At 55.1% G+C, this 23,505-nt stretch overlaps 1 protein-coding gene and 1 long non-coding RNA gene across 3 annotated transcripts in view; both read left to right on the top strand.

Moving 5' to 3' along the window:
- Positions 1–23,505, top strand: part of LOC132385606 (outer dynein arm-docking complex subunit 4-like) — a 188,453-nt gene that overhangs the window by 45,368 nt on the left and 119,580 nt on the right. The gene's annotated exons all lie outside the window — the stretch shown is intronic.
- Positions 227–13,136, top strand: LOC132385607 (uncharacterized). Its single transcript, XR_009509211.1, has 5 exons — positions 227–440; positions 4,862–5,037; positions 9,409–9,584; positions 10,871–11,046; positions 12,846–13,136. It is a non-coding gene; the product is annotated as an uncharacterized LOC132385607 (long non-coding RNA).

Raw genomic sequence — 23,505 nt, 5'->3', positions numbered from 1 at the left:
GGTGCAGAGGAGATTCACCAGGATGCTGCCTGGTTTAGAGAGGGTGCAGAGGAGATTCACCAGGATGCTGACTGGATTAGAGAGTGTGCGGAGTAGATTCACCAGGATGCTGCCTGGATTAGAGAGGGAGCAGAGGAGATTCACCAGGATGCTGCCTGGATTGGAGAGGGTGCAGAGGTGATTCACCAGGATGCTGCCTGGATTAGAGAGGGTGCAGTGGAGATTCACCAGGATGCTGCCTGGATTAGAGAGTGTGCGGAGTAGATTCACCAGGATGCTGCCTGGATTAGAGAGGGTGCAGTGGAGATTTACCAGGATGCTGCCTGGATTAGAGAGGGTGCAGAGGAGAGGAGGAGATTCACCAGGATGCTGTCTGGATTAGAGAAGGTGCAGAGGAGATTCAACAGGATGCTGCCTGGATTAGAGAGTGTGCGGAGTAGGTTCACCAGGATGCTGCCTGGATTAGAGAGGGAGCAGAGGAGATTCACCAGGAAGCTGCCTGGATTGGAGAGGGTGCAGAGGAGATTCACCAGGATGCTGCCTGGATTAGAGAGGGTGCAGTGGAGATTCACCAGGATGCTGCCTGGATTAGAGAGTGTGCGGAGTAGATTCACCAGGATGCTGCCTGGATTGGAGAGGGTGCAGAGGAGATTCACCAGGATGCTGCCTGGATTAGAGAGGGTGCAGAGGAGAGGAGGAGATTCACCAGGAGGCTGCCTGGATTAGAGAGTGTGCGGAGTAGATTCACTAGGATGCTGCCTGGATTAGAGAGTGTGCGGAGTAGATTCACCAGGATGCTGCCTGGGTCAGAGAGGGTGCAGAGGAGATTCACCAGGATGCTGCCTGGATTAGAGAGGGTGCAGAGGAGAGGAGGAGATTCACCAGGAGGCTGCCTGGATTAGAGAGTGTGCGGAGTAGATTCACTAGGATGCTGCCTGGATTAGAGAGGGTGCAGAGGAGAGGAGGAGATTCACCAGGATGCTGCCTGGATTGCAGAGGGTGCAGAGGAGATTCACCAGGATGCGGCCAGGATTAGAGAGCGTGCAGAGGAGATTCACCAGGGCGCTGCCTGGTTTAGAGAGGGTGCAGACGGAGATTCACCAGGATGCAGCCTGGATTAGAGAGGGTGCAGAGGAGATTCACCTGGATACTGCCTGGATTAGAGAGGGTGCGGAGGAGATTCACCAGGATGCTGCCTGGATTAGAGAGAGTGCAGAGGAGATTCACCAGGATGCTGCCTGGATTAGAGAGGGTGCAGAGGAGATTCACCAGGATGCTGCCTGGATTGGAGAGGGTGCAGAGGAGATTCACCAGCATGCTGCCTGGATTAGAGAGGGTGCAGAGGGAGATTCACCAGGATGCTGCCTGGATTAGAGAGGGTGCAGAGGAGATTTACCAGGATGCTGACTGGATTAGAGAGTGTGCAGAGCAGATTCACCAGGATGCTGCCTGGATTGGAGAGGGTGCAGAGGAGATTCACCAGGATGCAGCCTGGATTGGAGAAGGTGCCGAGGAGATTCACCAGTATGCGGCCAGGATTAGAGAGGGTGCAGAGGAGATTCACCAGGATGCGGCCCGGATTAGAGAGGGTGGAGAGGAGATTCACCAGGATGCTGCCCAGATTGGAGAGGGTGCAGAGGGAGATTCACCAGGATGCTGCCTGGATTGGAGAGGGTGCAGAGGAGATTCACCAGGATGCTGCCTGGATTAGAGAGTGTGCAGAGGAGATTCACCAGGATGCTGCCTGGATTGGAGAGGGTGCAGAGGAGATTCACCAGGATACTGCCTGGATTAGAGAGTGTGCAGAGGAGATTCACCAGGATGCTGCCTGGATTGGAGAGGGTGCAGAGGAGATTCACCAGGATGCTGCCTGGATTAGAGAAGGTGCCGAGGGGATTCACCAGGATGCTGCCTGGATTAGAGAGGGGGCAGAGGAGATTCACCAGGATGCTGCCTGGATTGGAGAGGGTGCAGAGGAGATTCACCAGAATGCTGCCTGGATTGGAGAGGGTGCAGAGGAGATTCACCAGGATGCTGCCTGGATTAGAGAGGGTGCAGAGGAGATTCACCAGGATGCTGCCTGAATTAGAGAGGGTGCAGAGGAGATTCACCAGGATGCTGCCTGGATTAGAGAGGGTGCAGAGGAGATTCACCAGTATGCGGCCAGGATTAGAGAGGGTGCAGAGGAGATTCACCAGGATGCTGCCTGGGTTAGAGAGGGTGCAGAGGGAGATTCAGCAGAATGCTGCTTGCATTAGAGTGGGTGCAGAGGAGATTCACCAGGATGCTGCCTGGATTAGAGAGGGTGCAGAGGAGATTCACCAGGATGCTGCCTGGATTAGAGAGGGTGCAGAGGAGATTCACCAGGATGCTGACTGGATTGGAGAGGGTGCAGAGGAGATTCAGCAGGATGCTGCCCGAATTAGAGAGGGTGCAGAGGAGATTCACCAGGACGCTGCCCGGATTGGACAGGGTGCAGAGGTGATTCACCTGGATGCTGCCTGGATTAGAGAGGGTGCAGAGGAGATTCACCAGGATGCTGCCTGGATTGGAGAGGGTGCAGAGGGAGATTCACCAGGATGCTGCCTGGATTGGAGAGGGTGCAGAGGAGATTCACCAGGACACTGCCTGGATTAGAGAGGGTGCAGCGGAGATTCACCAGGATGCTGCCTGGATTAGAGAGGGTGCAGAGGAGAGGAGGAGATTCACCGGGATGCTGCCTGGATTAGAGAGGGTGCAGAGGGAGATTCACCAGGATGCTACCTGGATTAGAGAGGGTGCAGAGGAGATTCACCAGGATGCTGCCTGGTTTAGAGAGGGTGCAGAGGAGATTCACCAGGATGCTGCCTGGATTGGAGAGTGTGCGGAGGAGATTCACCAGGATGCTGCCTGGATTAGAGAAGGTGCAGAGGAGATTCACCAGGATGCTGCCTGGATTAGAGAGGGTGCAGAGGAGATTCAGCAGGATGCTGCCTGGATTAGATAGGGTGCAGAGGAGATTCACCAGGATGCTGCCTGGATTGGAGAGTGTGCGGAGGAGATTCACCAGGATGCTGCCTGGATTAGAGAAGGTGCAGAGGAGATTCACCAGGATGCGGCCCGGATTAGAGAGGGTGCAGAGGAGATTCACCAGGATGCGGCCCGGATTAGAGAGTGTGCAGTGGAGATTCACCAGGATGCTGCCTGGATTAGAGAGGGTGCAGAGGAGATTTACCAGGATGCGGCCTGGATTAGAGAGGGTGCAGAGGAGATTCACCAGGATGTTGCCTGGATTAGAGAGGGTGCAGAGGGGGATTCACCAGGATGCTGCCTGGATTAGAGAGGTTGCAGAGGGAGATTCACCAGGATGCTGCCCGGATTAGAGAGGGTGCAGAGGAGATTCCCCAGGATGCTGCCTGGATTAGAGAGGGTGCAGAGGAGATTCACCAGGATGCTGCCTGGATTGGAGAGGATGCAGAGGAGATTCACCAGGATGCTGCCTGGATTGGAGAGGGTGCAGTGGAGATTCACCAGGATGCTGCCTGGATTAGAGAGTGTGCGGAGTAGATTCACCAGGATGCTGCCTGGATTAGAGAAGGTGCAGAGGGAGATTCACCAGGATGCTGCCTGGATTAGAGAGTGTGCGTAGTAGATTCACCAGGATGCTGCCTGGATTGGAGAGGGTGCAGAGGAGATTCACCAGGATGCTGCCTGGATTAGAGAGGGTGCAGTGGAGATTCACCAGGATGCTGCCTGGATTAGAGAGTGTGCGGAGTAGATTCACCAGGATGCTGCCTGGATTAGAGAGGGAGCAGAGGAGATTCACCTGGATGCTGCCTGGATTAGAGAGGGTGCAGAGGAGATTCACCAGGATGCTGCCTGGATTGGAGAGGGTGCAGAGGGAGATTCACCAGGATGCTGCCTGGATTAGAGAGGGTGCAGAGGACATTCACCAGGATGCTGCCTGGATCAGAGAGGGTGCAGAGGAGATTCACCAGGATGCTGCCTGGGTTAGAGAGGGTGCAGAGGAGATTTACCAGGATGCTGCCTGGATAAGAGAGGGTGCAGAGGAGATTTACCAGGATGCTGACTGGATTAGAGAGGGTGCAGAGGAGATTCACCAGGATGCTGACTGGATTGGAGAGGGTGCAGAGGAGATTCGCCAGGATGCTGCCTGGATTAGAGAGGGTGCAGAGGAGATTCACCAGGATGCTGCCTGGGTTAGAGAGGGTGCAGAGGGAGATTCAGCAGGATGCTGCCTGGATTAGAGAGGGTATAGAGGAGATTCACCAGGATGCTGCCTGGATTAGAGAGGGTGCAGAGGAGATTCACCAGGATGCTGTCTGGATTGGAGAGGGTGCAGAGGAGATTCAGCAGGATGCTGCCCGAATTAGAGAGGGTGCAGAGGAGATTCACCAGGATGCTGCCCGGATTGGTCAGGGTGCAGAGGGAGATTCACCATGATGCAGCCTGGATTAGAGAGGGTGCAGCGGAGATTCACCAGGATGCTGCCTGGATTAGAGAGGGTGCAGAGGAGAGGAGGAGATTCACCGGGATGCTGCCTGGATTAGAGAGGGTGCAGAGGGAGATTCACCAGGATGCTACCTGGATTAGAGAGGGTGCAGAGGAGATTCATCAGGATGCTGCCTGGTTTAGAGAGGGTGCAGAGGAGATTCACCAGGATGCTGACTGGATTAGAGAGTGTGCGGAGTAGATTCACCAGGATGCTGCCTGGATTAGAGAGGGAGCAGAGGAGATTCACCAGGATGCTGCCTGGATTGGAGAGGGTGCAGAGGAGATTCACCAGGATGCTGCCTGGATTAGAGAGGGTGCAGTGGAGATTCACCAGGATGCTGCCTGGATTAGAGAGTGTGCGGAGTAGATTCACCAGGATGCTGCCTGGATTAGAGAGGGTGCAGTGGAGATTTACCAGGATGCTGCCTGGATTAGAGAGGGTGCAGAGGAGAGGAGGAGATTCACCAGGATGCTGTCTGGATTAGAGAAGGTGCAGAGGAGATTCAACAGGATGCTGCCTGGATTAGAGAGTGTGCGGAGTAGGTTCACCAGGATGCTGCCTGGATTAGAGAGGGAGCAGAGGAGATTCACCAGGAAGCTGCCTGGATTGGAGAGGGTGCAGAGGAGATTCACCAGGATGCTGCCTGGATTAGAGAGGGTGCAGTGGAGATTCACCAGGATGCTGCCTGGATTAGAGAGGGTGCAGAGGAGAGGAGGAGATTCACCAGGAGGCTGCCTGGATTAGAGAGTGTGCGGAGTAGATTCACTAGGATGCTGCCTGGATTAGAGAGGGTGCAGAGGAGAGGAGGAGATTCACCAGGATGCTGCCTGGATTGCAGAGGGTGCAGAGGAGATTCACCAGGATTCTGCCTGGATTAGAGAAGGTGCAGAGGAGATTCACCAGGATGCGGCCAGGATTAGAGAGGGTGCAGAGGAGATTCACCAGGATGCGGCCCGGATTAGCGAAGGTGAAGAGGAGATTCACCAGGATGCTGCCCAGATTGGAGAGGGTGCATAGGAGATTCACCAGGATGCGGCCAGGATTAGAGAGCGTGCAGAGGAGATTCACCAGGGCGCTGCCTGGTTTAGAGAGGGTGCAGACGGAGATTCACCAGGATGCAGCCTGGATTAGAGAGGGTGCAGAGGAGATTCACCTGGATACTGCCTGGATTAGAGAGGGTGCGGAGGAGATTCACCAGGATGCTGCCTGGATTAGAGAAGGTGCAGAGGAGATTCACCAGGATGCTGCCTGGATTGGAGAGGGTGCAGAGGAGATTCACCAGCATGCTGCCTGGATTAGAGAGGGTGCAGAGGGAGATTCACCAGGATGCTGCCTGGATTAGAGAGGGTGCAGAGGAGATTTACCAGGATGCTGACTGGATTAGAGAGTGTGCAGAGCAGATTCACCAGGATGCTGCCTGGATTGGAGAGGGTGCAGAGGAGATTCACCAGGATGCAGCCTGGATTGGAGAAGGTGCCGAGGAGATTCACCAGTATGCGGCCAGGATTAGAGAGGGTGCAGAGGAGATTCACCAGGATGCGGCCCGGATTAGAGAGGGTGGAGAGGAGATTCACCAGGATGCTGCCCAGATTGGAGTGGGTGCAGAGGGAGATTCACCAGGATGCTGCCTGGATTGGAGAGGGTGCAGAGGAGATTCACCAGGATGCTGCCTGGATTAGAGAGTGTGCAGAGGAGATTCACCAGGATGCTGCCTGGATTGGAGAGGGTGCAGAGGAGATTCACCAGGATACTGCCTGGATTAGAGAGTGTGCAGAGGAGATTCACCAGGATGCTGCCTGGATTGGAGAGGGTGCAGAGGAGATACACCAGGATGCTGCCTGGATTAGAGAAGGTGCCGAGGGGATTCACCAGGATGCTGCCTGGATTAGAGAGGGGGCAGAGGAGATTCACCAGGATGCTGCCTGGATTGGAGAGGGTGCAGAGGAGATTCACCAGAATGCTGCCTGGATTGGAGAGGGTGCAGAGGAGATTCACCAGGATGCTGCCTGGATTAGAGAGGGTGCAGAGGAGATTCACCAGGATGCTGCCTGAATTAGAGAGGGTGCAGAGGAGATTCACCAGGATGCTGCCTGGATTAGAGAGGGTGCAGAGGAGATTCACCAGTATGCGGCCAGGATTAGAGAGGGTGCAGAGGAGATTCACCAGGATGCTGCCTGGGTTAGAGAGGGTGCAGAGGGAGATTCAGCAGAATGCTGCTTGCATTAGAGTGGGTGCAGAGGAGATTCACGAGGATGCTCCCTGGATTAGAGAGGGTGCAGAGGAGATTCACCAGGATGCTGCCTGGATTAGAGAGGGTGCAGAGGAGATTCACCAGGATGCTGACTGGATTGGAGAGGGTGCAGAGGAGATTCAGCAGGATGCTGCCCGAATTAGAGAGGGTGCAGAGGAGATTCACCAGGACGCTGCCCGGATTGGACAGGGTGCAGAGGTGATTCACCTGGATGCTGCCTGGATTAGAGAGGGTGCAGAGGAGATTCACCAGGATGCTGCCTGGATTGGAGAGGGTGCAGAGGGAGATTCACCAGGATGCTGCCTGGATTGGAGAGGGTGCAGAGGAGATTCACCAGGACACTGCCTGGATTAGAGAGGGTGCAGCGGAGATTCACCAGGATGCTGCCTGGATTAGAGAGGGTGCAGAGGAGAGGAGGAGATTCACCGGGATGCTGCCTGGATTAGAGAGGGTGCAGAGGGAGATTCACCAGGATGCTACCTGGATTAGAGAGGGTGCAGAGGAGATTCACCAGGATGCTGCCTGGTTTAGAGAGTGTGCAGAGGAGATTCACCAGGATGCTGCCTGGATTGGAGAGTGTGCGGAGGAGATTCACCAGGATGCTGCCTGGATTAGAGAAGGTGCAGAGGAGATTCACCAGGATGCTGCCTGGATTAGAGAGGGTGCAGAGGAGATTCAGCAGGATGCTGCCTGGATTAGATAGGGTGCAGAGGAGATTCACCAGGATGCTGCCTGGACTGGAGAGTGTGCGGAGGAGATTCACCAGGATGCTGCCTGGATTAGAGAAGGTGCAGAGGAGATTCACCAGGATGCGGCCCGGATTAGAGAGGGTGCAGAGGAGATTCACCAGGATGCGGCCCGGATTAGAGAGTGTGCAGTGGAGATTCACCAGGATGCTGCCTGGATTAGAGAGGGTGCAGAGGAGATTTACCAGGATGCGGCCTGGATTAGAGAGGGTGCAGAGGAGATTCACCAGGATGTTGCCTGGATTAGAGAGGGTGCAGAGGGGGATTCACCAGGATGCTGCCTGGATTAGAGAGGTTGCAGAGGGAGATTCACCAGGATGCTGCCCGGATTAGAGAGGGTGCAGACGAGATTCACCAGGATGCTGCCTGGATTAGAGAGGGTGCAGAGGAGATTCCCCAGGATGCTGCCTGGATTAGAGAGGGTGCAGAGGAGATTCACCAGGATGCTGCCTGGATTGGAGAGGATGCAGAGGAGATTCACCAGGATGCTGCCTGGATTGGAGAGGGTGCAGTGGAGATTCACCAGGATGCTGCCTGGATTAGAGAGTGTGCGGAGTAGATTCACCAGGATGCTGCCTGGATTAGAGAAGGTGCAGAGGGAGATTCACCAGGATGCTGCCTGGATTAGAGAGTGTGCGTAGTAGATTCACCAGGATGCTGCCTGGATTGGAGAGGGTGCAGAGGAGATTCACCAGGATGCTGCCTGGATTAGAGAGGGTGCAGTGGAGATTCACCAGGATGCTGCCTGGATTAGAGAGTGTGCGGAGTAGATTCACCAGGATGCTGCCTGGATTAGAGAGGGAGCAGAGGAGATTCACCTGGATGCTGCCTGGATTAGAGAGGGTGCAGAGGAGATTCACCAGGATGCTGCCTGGATTGGAGAGGGTGCAGAGGGAGATTCACCAGGATGCTGCCTGGATTAGAGAGGGTGCAGAGGACATTCACCAGGATGCTGCCTGGATCAGAGAGGGTGCAGAGGAGATTCACCAGGATGCTGCCTGGGTTAGAGAGGGTGCAGAGGAGATTTACCAGGATGCTGCCTGGATAAGAGAGGGTGCAGAGGAGATTTACCAGGATGCTGACTGGATTAGAGAGGGTGCAGAGGAGATTCACCAGGATGCTGACTGGATTGGAGAGGGTGCAGAGGAGATTCGCCAGGATGCTGCCTGGATTAGAGAGGGTGCAGAGGAGATTCACCAGAAAGCGGCCAGGATTAGCGAGGGTGCAGAGGAGATTCACCAGGATGCTGCCTGGGTTAGAGAGGGTGCAGAGGGAGATTCAGCAGGATGCTGCCTGGATTAGAGAGGGTATAGAGGAGATTCACCAGGATGCTGCCTGGATTAGAGAGGGTGCAGAGGAGATTCACCAGGATGCTGTCTGGATTGGAGAGGGTGCAGAGGAGATTCAGCAGGATGCTGCCCGAATTAGAGAGGGTGCAGAGGAGATTCACCAGGATGCTGCCCGGATTGGTCAGGGTGCAGAGGGAGATTCACCATGATGCAGCCTGGATTAGAGAGGGTGCAGCGGAGATTCACCAGGATGCTGCCTGGATTAGAGAGGGTGCAGAGGAGAGGAGGAGATTCACCGGGATGCTGCCTGGATTAGAGAGGGTGCAGAGGGAGATTCACCAGGATGCTACCTGGATTAGAGAGGGTGCAGAGGAGATTCACCAGGATGCTGCCTGGTTTAGAGAGGGTGCAGAGGAGATTCACCAGGATGCTGACTGGATTAGAGAGTGTGCGGAGTAGATTCACCAGGATGCTGCCTGGATTAGAGAGGGAGCAGAGGAGATTCACCAGGATGCTGCCTGGATTGGAGAGGGTGCAGAGGAGATTCACCAGGATGCTGCCTGGATTAGAGAGGGTGCAGTGGAGATTCACCAGGATGCTGCCTGGATTAGAGAGTGTGCGGAGTAGATTCACCAGGATGCTGCCTGGATTAGAGAGGGTGCAGTGGAGATTTACCAGGATGCTGCCTGGATTAGAGAGGGTGCAGAGGAGAGGAGGAGATTCACCAGGATGCTGTCTGGATTAGAGAAGGTGCAGAGGAGATTCAACAGGATGCTGCCTGGATTAGAGAGTGTGCGGAGTAGGTTCACCAGGATGCTGCCTGGATTAGAGAGGGAGCAGAGGAGATTCACCAGGAAGCTGCCTGGATTGGAGAGGGTGCAGAGGAGATTCACCAGGATGCTGCCTGGATTAGAGAGGGTGCAGTGGAGATTCACCAGGATGCTGCCTGGATTAGAGAGTGTGCGGAGTAGATTCACCAGGATGCTGCCTGGATTGGAGAGGGTGCAGAGGAGATTCACCAGGATGCTGCCTGGATTAGAGAGGGTGCAGTGGAGATTCACCAGGATGCTGCCTGGATTAGAGAGGGTGCAGAGGAGAGGAGGAGATTCACCAGGAGGCTGCCTGGATTAGAGAGTGTGCGGAGTAGATTCACTAGGATGCTGCCTGGATTAGAGAGGGTGCAGAGGAGAGGAGGAGATTCACCAGGATGCTGCCTGGATTGCAGAAGGTGCAGAGGAGATTCACCAGGATTCTGCCTGGATTAGAGAAGGTGCAGAGGAGATTCACCAGGATGCGGCCAGGATTAGAGAGGGTGCAGCGGAGATTCACCAGGATGCTGCCTGGATTAGAGAGGGTGCAGAGGAGAGGAGGAGATTCACCGGGATGCTGCCTGGATTAGAGAGGGTGCAGAGGGAGATTCACCAGGATGCTACCTGGATTAGAGAGGGTGCAGAGGAGATTCACCAGGATGCTGCCTGGTTTAGAGAGGGTGCAGAGGAGATTCACCAGGATGCTGCCTGGATTGGAGAGTGTGCGGAGGAGATTCACCAGGATGCTGCCTGGATTAGAGAAGGTGCAGAGGAGATTCACCAGGATGCTGCCTGGATTAGAGAGGGTGCAGAGGAGATTCAGCAGGATGCTGCCTGGATTAGATAGGGTGCAGAGGAGATTCACCAGGATGCTGCCTGGATTGGAGAGTGTGCGGAGGAGATTCACCAGGATGCTGCCTGGATTAGAGAAGGTGCAGAGGAGATTCACCAGGATGCGGCCCGGATTAGAGAGGGTGCAGAGGAGATTCACCAGGATGCGGCCCGGATTAGAGAGTGTGCAGTGGAGATTCACCAGGATGCTGCCTGGATTAGAGAGGGTGCAGAGGAGATTCACCAGTATGCGGCCAGGATTAGAGAGGGTGCAGAGGAGATTCACCAGGATGCTGCCTGGGTTAGAGAGGGTGCAGAGGGAGATTCAGCAGAATGCTGCTTGCATTAGAGTGGGTGCAGAGGAGATTCACGAGGATGCTCCCTGGATTAGAGAGGGTGCAGAGGAGATTCACCAGGATGCTGCCTGGATTAGAGAGTGTGCGGAGTAGATTCACCAGGATGCTGCCTGGATTAGAGAGGGTGCAGTGGAGATTTACCAGGATGCTGCCTGGATTAGAGAGGGTGCAGAGGAGAGGAGGAGATTCACCAGGATGCTGTCTGGATTAGAGAAGGTGCAGAGGAGATTCAACAGGATGCTGCCTGGATTAGAGAGTGTGCGGAGTAGGTTCACCAGGATGCTGCCTGGATTAGAGAGGGAGCAGAGGAGATTCACCAGGAAGCTGCCTGGATTGGAGAGGGTGCAGAGGAGATTCACCAGGATGCTGCCTGGATTAGAGAGGGTGCAGTGGAGATTCACCAGGATGCTGCCTGGATTAGAGAGTGTGCGGAGTAGATTCACCAGGATGCTGCCTGGATTGGAGAGGGTGCAGAGGAGATTCACCAGGATGCTGCCTGGATTAGAGAGGGTGCAGTGGAGATTCACCAGGATGCTGCCTGGATTAGAGAGGGTGCAGAGGAGAGGAGGAGATTCACCAGGAGGCTGCCTGGATTAGAGAGTGTGCGGAGTAGATTCACTAGGATGCTGCCTGGATTAGAGAGGGTGCAGAGGAGAGGAGGAGATTCACCAGGATGCTGCCTGGATTGCAGAAGGTGCAGAGGAGATTCACCAGGATTCTGCCTGGATTAGAGAAGGTGCAGAGGAGATTCACCAGGATGCGGCCAGGATTAGAGAGGGTGCAGCGGAGATTCACCAGGATGCTGCCTGGATTAGAGAGGGTGCAGAGGAGAGGAGGAGATTCACCGGGATGCTGCCTGGATTAGAGAGGGTGCAGAGGGAGATTCACCAGGATGCTACCTGGATTAGAGAGGGTGCAGAGGAGATTCACCAGGATGCTGCCTGGTTTAGAGAGGGTGCAGAGGAGATTCACCAGGATGCTGCCTGGATTGGAGAGTGTGCGGAGGAGATTCACCAGGATGCTGCCTGGATTAGAGAAGGTGCAGAGGAGATTCACCAGGATGCTGCCTGGATTAGAGAGGGTGCAGAGGAGATTCAGCAGGATGCTGCCTGGATTAGATAGGGTGCAGAGGAGATTCACCAGGATGCTGCCTGGATTGGAGAGTGTGCGGAGGAGATTCACCAGGATGCTGCCTGGATTAGAGAAGGTGCAGAGGAGATTCACCAGGATGCTGCCTGGTTTAGAGAGGGTGCAGAGGAGATTCACCAGGATGCTGCCTGGATTGGAGAGTGTGCGGAGGAGATTCACCAGGATGCTGCCTGGATTAGAGAGGGTGCAGAGGAGAGGAGGAGATTCACCGGGATGCTGCCTGGATTAGAGAGGGTGCAGAGGGAGATTCACCAGGATGCTACCTGGATTAGAGAGGGTGCAGAGGAGATTCACCAGGATGCTGCCTGGTTTAGAGAGGGTGCAGAGGAGATTCACCAGGATGCTGCCTGGATTGGAGAGTGTGCGGAGGAGATTCACCAGGATGCTGCCTGGATTAGAGAAGGTGCAGAGGAGATTCACCAGGATGCTGCCTGGATTAGAGAGGGTGCAGAGGAGATTCAGCAGGATGCTGCCTGGATTAGATAGGGTGCAGAGGAGATTCACCAGGATGCTGCCTGGATTGGAGAGTGTGCGGAGGAGATTCACCAGGATGCTGCCTGGATTAGAGAAGGTGCAGAGGAGATTCACCAGGATGCGGCCCGGATTAGAGAGGGTGCAGAGGAGATTCACCAGGATGCGGCCCGGATTAGAGAGTGTGCAGTGGAGATTCACCAGGATGCTGCCTGGATTAGAGAGGGTGCAGAGGAGATTCACCAGTATGCGGCCAGGATTAGAGAGGGTGCAGAGGAGATTCACCAGGATGCTGCCTGGGTTAGAGAGGGTGCAGAGGGAGATTCAGCAGAATGCTGCTTGCATTAGAGTGGGTGCAGAGGAGATTCACGAGGATGCTCCCTGGATTAGAGAGGGTGCAGAGGAGATTCACCAGGATGCTGCCTGGATTAGAGAGTGTGCGGAGTAGATTCACCAGGATGCTGCCTGGATTAGAGAGGGTGCAGTGGAGATTTACCAGGATGCTGCCTGGATTAGAGAGGGTGCAGAGGAGAGGAGGAGATTCACCAGGATGCTGTCTGGATTAGAGAAGGTGCAGAGGAGATTCAACAGGATGCTGCCTGGATTAGAGAGTGTGCGGAGTAGGTTCACCAGGATGCTGCCTGGATTAGAGAGGGAGCAGAGGAGATTCACCAGGAAGCTGCCTGGATTGGAGAGGGTGCAGAGGAGATTCACCAGGATGCTGCCTGGATTAGAGAGGGTGCAGTGGAGATTCACCAGGATGCTGCCTGGATTAGAGAGTGTGCGGAGTAGATTCACCAGGATGCTGCCTGGATTGGAGAGGGTGCAGAGGAGATTCACCAGGATGCTGCCTGGATTAGAGAGGGTGCAGTGGAGATTCACCAGGATGCTGCCTGGATTAGAGAGGGTGCAGAGGAGAGGAGGAGATTCACCAGGAGGCTGCCTGGATTAGAGAGTGTGCGGAGTAGATTCACTAGGATGCTGCCTGGATTAGAGAGGGTGCAGAGGAGAGGAGGAGATTCACCAGGATGCTGCCTGGATTGCAGAAGGTGCAGAGGAGATTCACCAGGATTCTGCCTGGATTAGAGAAGGTGCAGAGGAGATTCACCAGGATGCGGCCAGGATTAGAGAGGGTGCAGCGGAGATTCACCAGGATGCTGCCTGGATTAGAGAGGGTGCAGAGGAGAGGAGGAGATTCACCGGGATGCTGCCTGGATTAGAGAGGGTGCAGAGGGAGATTCACCAGGATGCTACCTGGATTAGAGAGGGTGCAGAGGAGATTCACCAGGATGCTGCCTGGTTTAGAGAGGGTGCAGAGGAGATTCACCAGGATGCTGCCTGGATTGGAGAGTGTGCGGAGGAGATTCACCAGGATGCTGCCTGGATTAGAGAAGGTGCAGAGGAGATTCACCAGGATGCTGCCTGGATTAGAGAGGGTGCAGAGGAGATTCAGCAGGATGCTGCCTGGATTAGATAGGGTGCAGAGGAGATTCACCAGGATGCTGCCTGGATTGGAGAGTGTGCGGAGGAGATTCACCAGGATGCTGCCTGGATTAGAGAAGGTGCAGAGGAGATTCACCAGGATGCGGCCCGGATTAGAGAGGGTGCAGAGGAGATTCACCAGGATGCGGCCCGGATTAGAGAGTGTGCAGTGGAGATTCACCAGGATGCTGCCTGGATTAGAGAGGGTGCAGAGGAGATTCACCAGTATGCGGCCAGGATTAGAGAGGGTGCAGAGGAGATTCACCAGGATGCTGCCTGGGTTAGAGAGGGTGCAGAGGGAGATTCAGCAGAATGCTGCTTGCATTAGAGTGGGTGCAGAGGAGATTCACGAGGATGCTCCCTGGATTAGAGAGGGTGCAGAGGAGATTCACCAGGATGCTGCCTGGATTAGAGAGGGTGCAGAGGAGATTCACCAGGATGCTGACTGGATTGGAGAGGGTGCAGAGGAGATTCAGCAGGATGCTGCCCGAATTAGAGAGGGTGCAGAGGAGATTCACCAGGACGCAGCCCGGATTGGACAGGGTGCAGAGGTGATTCACCTGGATGCTGCCTGGATTAGAGAGGGTGCAGAGGAGATTCACCAGGATGCTGCCTGGATTGGAGAGGGTGCAGAGGGAGATTCACCAGGATGCTGCCTGGATTGGAGAGGGTGCAGAGGAGATTCACCAGGACACTGCCTGGATTAGAGAGGGTGCAGCGGAGATTCACCAGGATGCTGCCTGGATTAGAGAGGGTGCAGAGGAGAGGAGGAGATTCACCGGGATGCTGCCTGGATTAGAGAGGGTGCAGAGGGAGATTCACCAGGATGCTACCTGGATTAGAGAGGGTGCAGAGGAGATTCACCAGGATGCTGCCTGGTTTAGAGAGGGTGCAGAGGAGATTCACCAGGATGCTGCCTGGATTGGAGAGTGTGCGGAGGAGATTCACCAGGATGCTGCCTGGATTAGAGAAGGTGCAGAGGAGATTCACCAGGATGCTGCCTGGATTAGAGAGGGTGCAGAGGAGATTCAGCAGGATGCTGCCTGGATTAGATAGGGTGCAGAGGAGATTCACCAGGATGCTGCCTGGATTGGAGAGTGTGCGGAGGAGATTCACCAGGATGCTGCCTGGATTAGAGAAGGTGCAGAGGAGATTCACCAGGATGCGGCCCGGATTAGATAGGGTGCAGAGGAGATTCACCAGGATGCTGCCTGGATTGGAGAGTGTGCGGAGGAGATTCACCAGGATGCTGCCTGGATTAGAGAAGGTGCAGAGGAGATTCACCAGGATGCTGCCTGGATTAGAGAGGGTGCAGAGGAGATTCAGCAGGATGCTGCCTGGATTAGATAGGGTGCAGAGGAGATTCACCAGGATGCTGCCTGGATTGGAGAGTGTGCGGAGGAGATTCACCAGGATTCTGCCTGGATTAGAGAAGGTGCAGAGGAGATTCACCAGGATGCGGCCAGGATTAGAGAGGGTGCAGCGGAGATTCACCAGGATGCTGCCTGGATTAGAGAGGGTGCAGAGGAGATTCCCCAGGATGCTGCCTGGATTAGAGAGGGTGCAGAGGAGATTCACCAGGATGCTGCCTGGATTGGAGAGGATGCAGAGGAGATTCACCAGGATGCTGCCTGGATTGGAGAGGGTGCAGTGGAGATTCACCAGGATGCTGCCTGGATTAGAGAGTGTGCGGAGTAGATTCACCAGGATGCTGCCTGGATTAGAGAAGGTGCAGAGGGAGATTCACCAGGATGCTGCCTGGATTAGAGAGTGTGCGTAGTAGATTCACCAGGATGCTGCCTGGATTGGAGAGGGTGCAGAGGAGATTCACCAGGATGCTGCCTGGATTAGAGAGGGTGCAGTGGAGATTCACCAGGATGCTGCCTGGATTAGAGAGTGTGCGGAGTAGATTCACCAGGATGCTGCCTGGATTAGAGAGGGAGCAGAGGAGATTCACCTGGATGCTGCCTGGATTAGAGAGGGTGCAGAGGAGATTCACCAGGATGCTGCCTGGATTGGAGAGGGTGCAGAGGGAGATTCACCAGGATGCTGCCTGGATTAGAGAGGGTGCAGAGGACATTCACCAGGATGCTGCCTGGATCAGAGAGGGTGCAGAGGAGATTCACCAGGATGCTGCCTGGGTTAGAGAGGGTGCAGAGGAGATTTACCAGGATGCTGCCTGGATAAGAGAGGGTGCAGAGGAGATTTACCAGGATGCTGACTGGATTAGAGAGGGTGCAGAGGAGATTCACCAGGATGCTGACTGGATTGGAGAGGGTGCAGAGGAGATTCGCCAGGATGCTGCCTGGATTAGAGAGGGTGCAGAGGAGATTCACCAGAAAGCGGCCAGGATTAGCGAGAGTGCAGAGGAGATTCACCAGGATGCTGCCTGGGTTAGAGAGGGTGCAGAGGGAGATTCAGCAGGATGCTGCCTGGATTAGAGAGGGTATAGAGGAGATTCACCAGGATGCTGCCTGGATTAGAGAGGGTGCAGAGGAGATTCACCAGGATGCTGTCTGGATTGGAGAGGGTGCAGAGGAGATTCAGCAGGATGCTGCCCGAATTAGAGAGGGTGCAGAGGAGATTCACCAGGATGCTGCCCGGATTGGTCAGGGTGCAGAGGGAGATTCACCATGATGCAGCCTGGATTAGAGAGGGTGCAGCGGAGATTCACCAGGATGCTGCCTGGATTAGAGAGGGTGCAGAGGAGAGGAGGAGATTCACCGGGATGCTGCCTGGATTAGAGAGGGTGCAGAGGGAGATTCACCAGGATGCTACCTGGATTAGAGAGGGTGCAGAGGAGATTCACCAGGATGCTGCCTGGTTTAGAGAGGGTGCAGAGGAGATTCACCAGGATGCTGACTGGATTAGAGAGTGTGCGGAGTAGATTCACCAGGATGCTGCCTGGATTAGAGAGAGAGCAGAGGAGATTCACCAGGATGCTGCCTGGATTGGAGAGGGTGCAGAGGAGATTCACCAGGATGCTGCCTGGATTAGAGAGGGTGCAGTGGAGATTCACCAGGATGCTGCCTGGATTAGAGAGTGTGCGGAGTAGATTCACCAGGATGCTGCCTGGATTAGAGAGGGTGCAGTGGAGATTTACCAGGATGCTGCCTGGATTAGAGAGGGTGCAGAGGAGAGGAGGAGATTCACCAGGATGCTGTCTGGATTAGAGAAGGTGCAGAGGAGATTCACCAGGATGCTGCCTGGATTAGAGAGTGTGCGGAGTAGGTTCACCAGGATGCTGCCTGGATTAGAGAGGGAGCAGAGGAGATTCACCAGGAAGCTGCCTGGATTGGAGAGGGTGCAGAGGAGATTCACCAGGATGCTGCCTGGATTAGAGAGGGTGCAGTGGAGATTCACCAGGATGCTGCCTGGATTAGAGAGTGTGCGGAGTAGATTCACCAGGATGCTGCCTGGATTGGAGAGGGTGCAGAGGAGATTCACCAGGATGCTGCCTGGATTAGAGAGGGTGCAGTGGAGATTCACCAGGATGCTGCCTGGATTAGAGAGGGTGCAGAGGAGAGGAGGAGATTCACCAGGAGGCTGCCTGGATTAGAGAGTGTGCCGAGTAGATTCACTAGGATGCTGCCTGGATTAGAGAGGGTGCAGAGGAGAGGAGGAGATTCACCAGGATGCTGCCTGGATTGCAGAAGGTGCAGAGGAGATTCACCAGGATTCTGCCTGGATTAGAGAAGGTGCAGAGGAGATTCACCAGGATGCGGCCAGGATTAGAGAGGGTGCAGCGGAGATTCACCAGGATGCTGCCTGGATTAGAGAGGGTGCAGAGGAGAGGAGGAGATTCACCGGGATGCTGCCTGGATTAGAGAGGGTGCAGAGGGAGATTCACCAGGATGCTACCTGGATTAGAGAGGGTGCAGAGGAGATTCACCAGGATGCTGCCTGGTTTAGAGAGGGTGCAGAGGAGATTCACCAGGATGCTGCCTGGATTGGAGAGTGTGCGGAGGAGATTCACCAGGATGCTGCCTGGATTAGAGAAGGTGCAGAGGAGATTCACCAGGATGCTGCCTGGATTAGAGAGGGTGCAGAGGAGATTCAGCAGGATGCTGCCTGGATTAGATAGGGTGCAGAGGAGATTCACCAGGATGCTGCCTGGATTGGAGAGTGTGCGGAGGAGATTCACCAGGATGCTGCCTGGATTAGAGAAGGTGCAGAGGAGATTCACCAGGATGCGGCCCGGATTAGAGAGGGTGCAGAGGAGATTCACCAGGATGCGGCCCGGATTAGAGAGTGTGCAGTGGAGATTCACCAGGATGCTGCCTGGATTAGAGAGGGTGCAGAGGAGATTCACCAGTATGCGGCCAGGATTAGAGAGGGTGCAGAGGAGATTCACCAGGATGCTGCCTGGGTTAGAGAGGGTGCAGAGGGAGATTCAGCAGAATGCTGCTTGCATTAGAGTGGGTGCAGAGGAGATTCACGAGGATGCTCCCTGGATTAGAGAGGGTGCAGAGGAGATTCACCAGGATGCTGCCTGGATTAGAGAGGGTGCAGTGGAGATTCACCAGGATGCTGCCTGGATTAGAGAGTGTGCGGAGTAGATTCACCAGGATGCTGCCTGGATTAGAGAGGGTGCAGTGGAGATTTACCAGGATGCTGCCTGGATTAGAGAGGGTGCAGAGGAGAGGAGGAGATTCACCAGGATGCTGTCTGGATTAGAGAAGGTGCAGAGGAGATTCAACAGGATGCTGCCTGGATTAGAGAGTGTGCGGAGTAGGTTCACCAGGATGCTGCCTGCATTAGAGAGGGAGCAGAGGAGATTCACCAGGAAGCTGCCTGGATTGGAGAGGGTGCAGAGGAGATTCACCAGGATGCTGCCTGGATTAGAGAGGGTGCAGTGGAGATTCACCAGGATGCTGCCTGGATTAGAGAGTGTGCGGAGTAGATTCACCAGGATGCTGCCTGGATTGGAGAGGGTGCAGAGGAGATTCACCAGGATGCTGCCTGGATTAGAGAGGGTGCAGTGGAGATTCACCAGGATGCTGCCTGGATTAGAGAGGGTGCAGAGGAGAGGAGGAGATTCACCAGGAGGCTGCCTGGATTAGAGAGTGTGCGGAGTAGATTCACTAGGATGCTGCCTGGATTAGAGAGGGTGCAGAGGAGAGGAGGAGATTCACCAGGATGCTGCCTGGATTGCAGAAGGTGCAGAGGAGATTCACCAGGATTCTGCCTGGATTAGAGAAGGTGCAGAGGAGATTCACCAGGATGCGGCCAGGATTAGAGAGGGTGCAGCGGAGATTCACCAGGATGCTGCCTGGATTAGAGAGGGTGCAGAGGAGAGGAGGAGATTCACCGGGATGCTGCCTGGATTAGAGAGGGTGCAGAGGGAGATTCACCAGGATGCTACCTGGATTAGAGAGGGTGCAGAGGAGATTCACCAGGATGCTGCCTGGTTTAGAGAGGGTGCAGAGGAGATTCACCAGGATGCTGCCTGGATTGGAGAGTGTGCGGAGGAGATTCACCAGGATGCTGCCTGGATTAGAGAAGGTGCAGAGGAGATTCACCAGGATGCTGCCTGGATTAGAGAGGGTGCAGAGGAGATTCAGCAGGATGCTGCCTGGATTAGATAGGGTGCAGAGGAGATTCACCAGGATGCTGCCTGGATTGGAGAGTGTGCGGAGGAGATTCACCAGGATGCTGCCTGGATTAGAGAAGGTGCAGAGGAGATTCACCAGGATGCGGCCCGGATTAGAGAGGGTGCAGAGGAGATTCACCAGGATGCGGCCCGGATTAGAGAGTGTGCAGTGGAGATTCACCAGGATGCTGCCTGGATTAGAGAGGGTGCAGAGGAGATTCACCAGTATGCGGCCAGGATTAGAGAGGGTGCAGAGGAGATTCACCAGGATGCTGCCTGGGTTAGAGAGGGTGCAGAGGGAGATTCAGCAGAATGCTGCTTGCATTAGAGTGGGTGCAGAGGAGATTCACGAGGATGCTCCCTGGATTAGAGAGGGTGCAGAGGAGATTCACCAGGATGCTGCCTGGATTAGAGAGGGTGCAGAGGAGATTCACCAGGATGCTGACTGGATTGGAGAGGGTGCAGAGGAGATTCAGCAGGATGCTGCCCGAATTAGAGAGGGTGCAGAGGAGATTCACCAGGACGCTGCCCGGATTGGACAGGGTGCAGAGGTGATTCACCTGGATGCTGCCTGGATTAGAGAGGGTGCAGAGGAGATTCACCAGGATGCTGCCTGGATTGGAGAGGGTGCAGAGGGAGATTCACCAGGATGCTGCCTGGATTGGAGAGGGTGCAGAGGAGATTCACCAGGACACTGCCTGGATTAGAGAGGGTGCAGCGGAGATTCACCAGGATGCTGCCTGGATTAGAGAGGGTGCAGAGGAGAGGAGGAGATTCACCGGGATGCTGCCTGGATTAGAGAGGGTGCAGAGGGAGATTCACCAGGATGCTACCTGGATTAGAGAGGGTGCAGAGGAGATTCACCAGGATGCTGCCTGGTTTAGAGAGGGTGCAGAGGAGATTCACCAGGATGCTGCCTGGATTGGAGAGTGTGCGGAGGAGATTCACCAGGATGCTGCCTGGATTAGAGAAGGTGCAGAGGAGATTCACCAGGATGCTGCCTGGATTAGAGAGGGTGCAGAGGAGATTCAGCAGGATGCTGCCTGGATTAGATAGGGTGCAGAGGAGATTCACCAGGATGCTGCCTGGATTGGAGAGTGTGCGGAGGAGATTCACCAGGATGCTGCCTGGATTAGAGAAGGTGCAGAGGAGATTCACCAGGATGCGGCCCGGATTAGATAGGGTGCAGAGGAGATTCACCAGGATGCTGCCTGGATTGGAGAGTGTGCGGAGGAGATTCACCAGGATGCTGCCTGGATTAGAGAAGGTGCAGAGGAGATTCACCAGGATGCTGCCTGAATTAGAGAGGGTGCAGAGGAGATTCAGCAGGATGCTGCCTGGATTAGATAGGGTGCAGAGGAGATTCACCAGGATGCTGCCTGGATTGGGGAGTGTGCGGAGGAGATTCACCAGGATTCTGCCTGGATTAGAGAAGGTGCAGAGGAGATTCACCAGGATGCGGCCAGGATTAGAGAGGGTGCAGCGGAGATTCACCAGGATGCTGCCTGGATTAGAGAGGGTGCAGAGGAGAGGAGGAGATTCACCGGGATGCTGCCTGGATTAGAGAGGGTGCAGAGGGAGATTCACCAGGATGCTACCTGGATTAGAGAGGGTGCAGAGGAGATTCACCAGGATGCTGCCTGGTTTAGAGAGGGTGCAGAGGAGATTCACCAGGATGCTGCCTGGATTGGAGAGTGTGCGGAGGAGATTCACCAGGATGCTGCCTGGATTAGAGAAGCTGCAGAGGAGATTCACCAGGATGCTGCCTGGATTAGAGAGGGTGCAGAGGAGATTCAGCAGGATGCTGCCTGGATTAGATAGGGTGCAGAGGAGATTCACCAGGATGCTGCCTGGATTGGAGAGTGTGCGGAGGAGATTCACCAGGATGCTGCCTGGATTAGAGAAGGTGCAGAGGAGATTCACCAGGATGCGGCCCGGATTAGAGAGGGTGCAGAGGAGATTCACCAGGATGCGGCCCGGATTAGAGAGTGTGCAGTGGAGATTCACCAGGATGCTGCCTGGATTAGAGAGGGTGCAGAGGAGATTCACCAGTATGCGGCCAGGATTAGAGAGGGTGCAGAGGAGATTCACCAGGATGCTGCCTGGGTTAGAGAGGGTGCAGAGGGAGATTCAGCAGAATGCTGCTTGCATTAGAGTGGGTGCAGAGGAGATTCACGAGGATGCTCCCTGGATTAGAGAGGGTGCAGAGGAGATTCACCAGGATGCTGCCTGGATTAGAGAGGGTGCAGAGGAGATTCACCAGGATGCTGACTGGATTGGAGAGGGTGCAGAGGAGATTCAGCAGGATGCTGCCCGAATTAGAGAGGGTGCAGAGGAGATTCACCAGGACGCTGCCCGGATTGGACAGGGTGCAGAGGTGATTCACCTGGATGCTGCCTGGATTAGAGAGGGTGCAGAGGAGAGGAGGAGATTCACCGGGATGCTGCCTGGATTAGAGAGGGTGCAGAGGGAGATTCACCAGGATGCTACCTGGATTAGAGAGGGTGCAGAGGAGATTCACCAGGATGCTGCCTGGTTTAGAGAGGGTGCAGAGGAGATTCACCAGGATGCTGCCTGGATTGGAGAGTGTGCGGAGGAGATTCACCAGGATGCTGCCTGGATTAGAGAAGGTGCAGAGGAGATTCACCAGGATGCTGCCTGGATTAGAGAGGGTGCAGAGGAGATTCAGCAGGATGCTGCCTGGATTAGATAGGGTGCAGAGGAGATTCACCAGGATGCTGCCTGGATTGGAGAGTGTGCGGAGGAGATTCACCAGGATGCTGCCTGGATTAGAGAAGGTGCAGAGGAGATTCACCAGGATGCGGCCCGGATTAGAGAGGGTGCAGAGGAGATTCACCAGGATGCGGCCCGGATTAGAGAGGGTGCAGAGGAGAGGAGGAGATTCACCAGGAGGCTGCCTGGATTAGAGAGTGTGCGGAGTAGATTCACTAGGATGCTGCCTGGATTAGAGAGGGTGCAGAGGAGAGGAGGAGATTCACCAGGATGCTGCCTGGATTGCAGAGGGTGCAGAGGAGATTCACCAGGATTCTGCCTGGATTAGAGAAGGTGCAGAGGAGATTCACCAGGATGCGGCCAGGATTAGAGAGGGTGCAGCGGAGATTCACCAGGATGCTGCCTGGATTAGAGAGGGTGCAGAGGAGAGGAGGAGATTCACCGGGATGCTGCCTGGATTAGAGAGGGTGCAGAGGGAGATTCACCAGGATGCTACCTGGATTAGAGAGGGCGCAGAGGAGATTCACCAGGATGCTGCCTGGTTTAGAGAGGGTGCAGAGGAGATTCACCAGGATGCTGCCTGGATTGGAGAGTGTGCGGAGGAGATTCACCAGGATGCTGCCTGGATTAGAGAAGGTGCAGAGGAGATTCACCAGGATGCTGCCTGGATTAGAGAGGGTGCAGAGGAGATTCAGCAGGATGCTGCCTGGATTAGATAGGGTGCAGAGGAGATTCACCAGGATGCTGCCTGGATTGGAGAGTGTGCGGAGGAGATTCACCAGGATGCTGCCTGGATTAGAGAAGGTGCAGAGGAGATTCACCAGGATGCGGCCCGGATTAGAGAGGGTGCAGAGGAGATTCACCAGGATGCGGCCCGGATTAGAGAGTGTGCAGTGGAGATTCACCAGGATGCTGCCTGGATTAGAGAGGGTGCAGAGGAGATTCACCAGTATGCGGCCAGGATTAGAGAGGGTGCAGAGGAGATTCACCAGGATGCTGCCTGGGTTAGAGAGGGTGCAGAGGGAGATTCAGCAGAATGCTGCTTGCATTAGAGTGGGTGCAGAGGAGATTCACGAGGATGCTCCCTGGATTAGAGAGGGTGCAGAGGAGATTCACCAGGATGCTGCCTGGATTAGAGAGGGTGCAGAGGAGATTCACCAGGATGCTGACTGGATTGGAGAGGGTGCAGAGGAGATTCAGCAGGATGCTGCCCGAATTAGAGAGGGTGCAGAGGAGATTCACCAGGACGCTGCCCGGATTGGACAGGGTGCAGAGGTGATTCACCTGGATGCTGCCTGGA

The sequence above is a fragment of the Hypanus sabinus genome (assembly GCF_030144855.1).
Source record: "Hypanus sabinus isolate sHypSab1 chromosome X1 unlocalized genomic scaffold, sHypSab1.hap1 SUPER_X1_unloc_16, whole genome shotgun sequence".
Classification (NCBI taxonomy): domain Eukaryota; kingdom Metazoa; phylum Chordata; class Chondrichthyes; order Myliobatiformes; family Dasyatidae; genus Hypanus; species Hypanus sabinus.
This window is presented reverse-complemented; position numbering and strand designations above follow the sequence as displayed.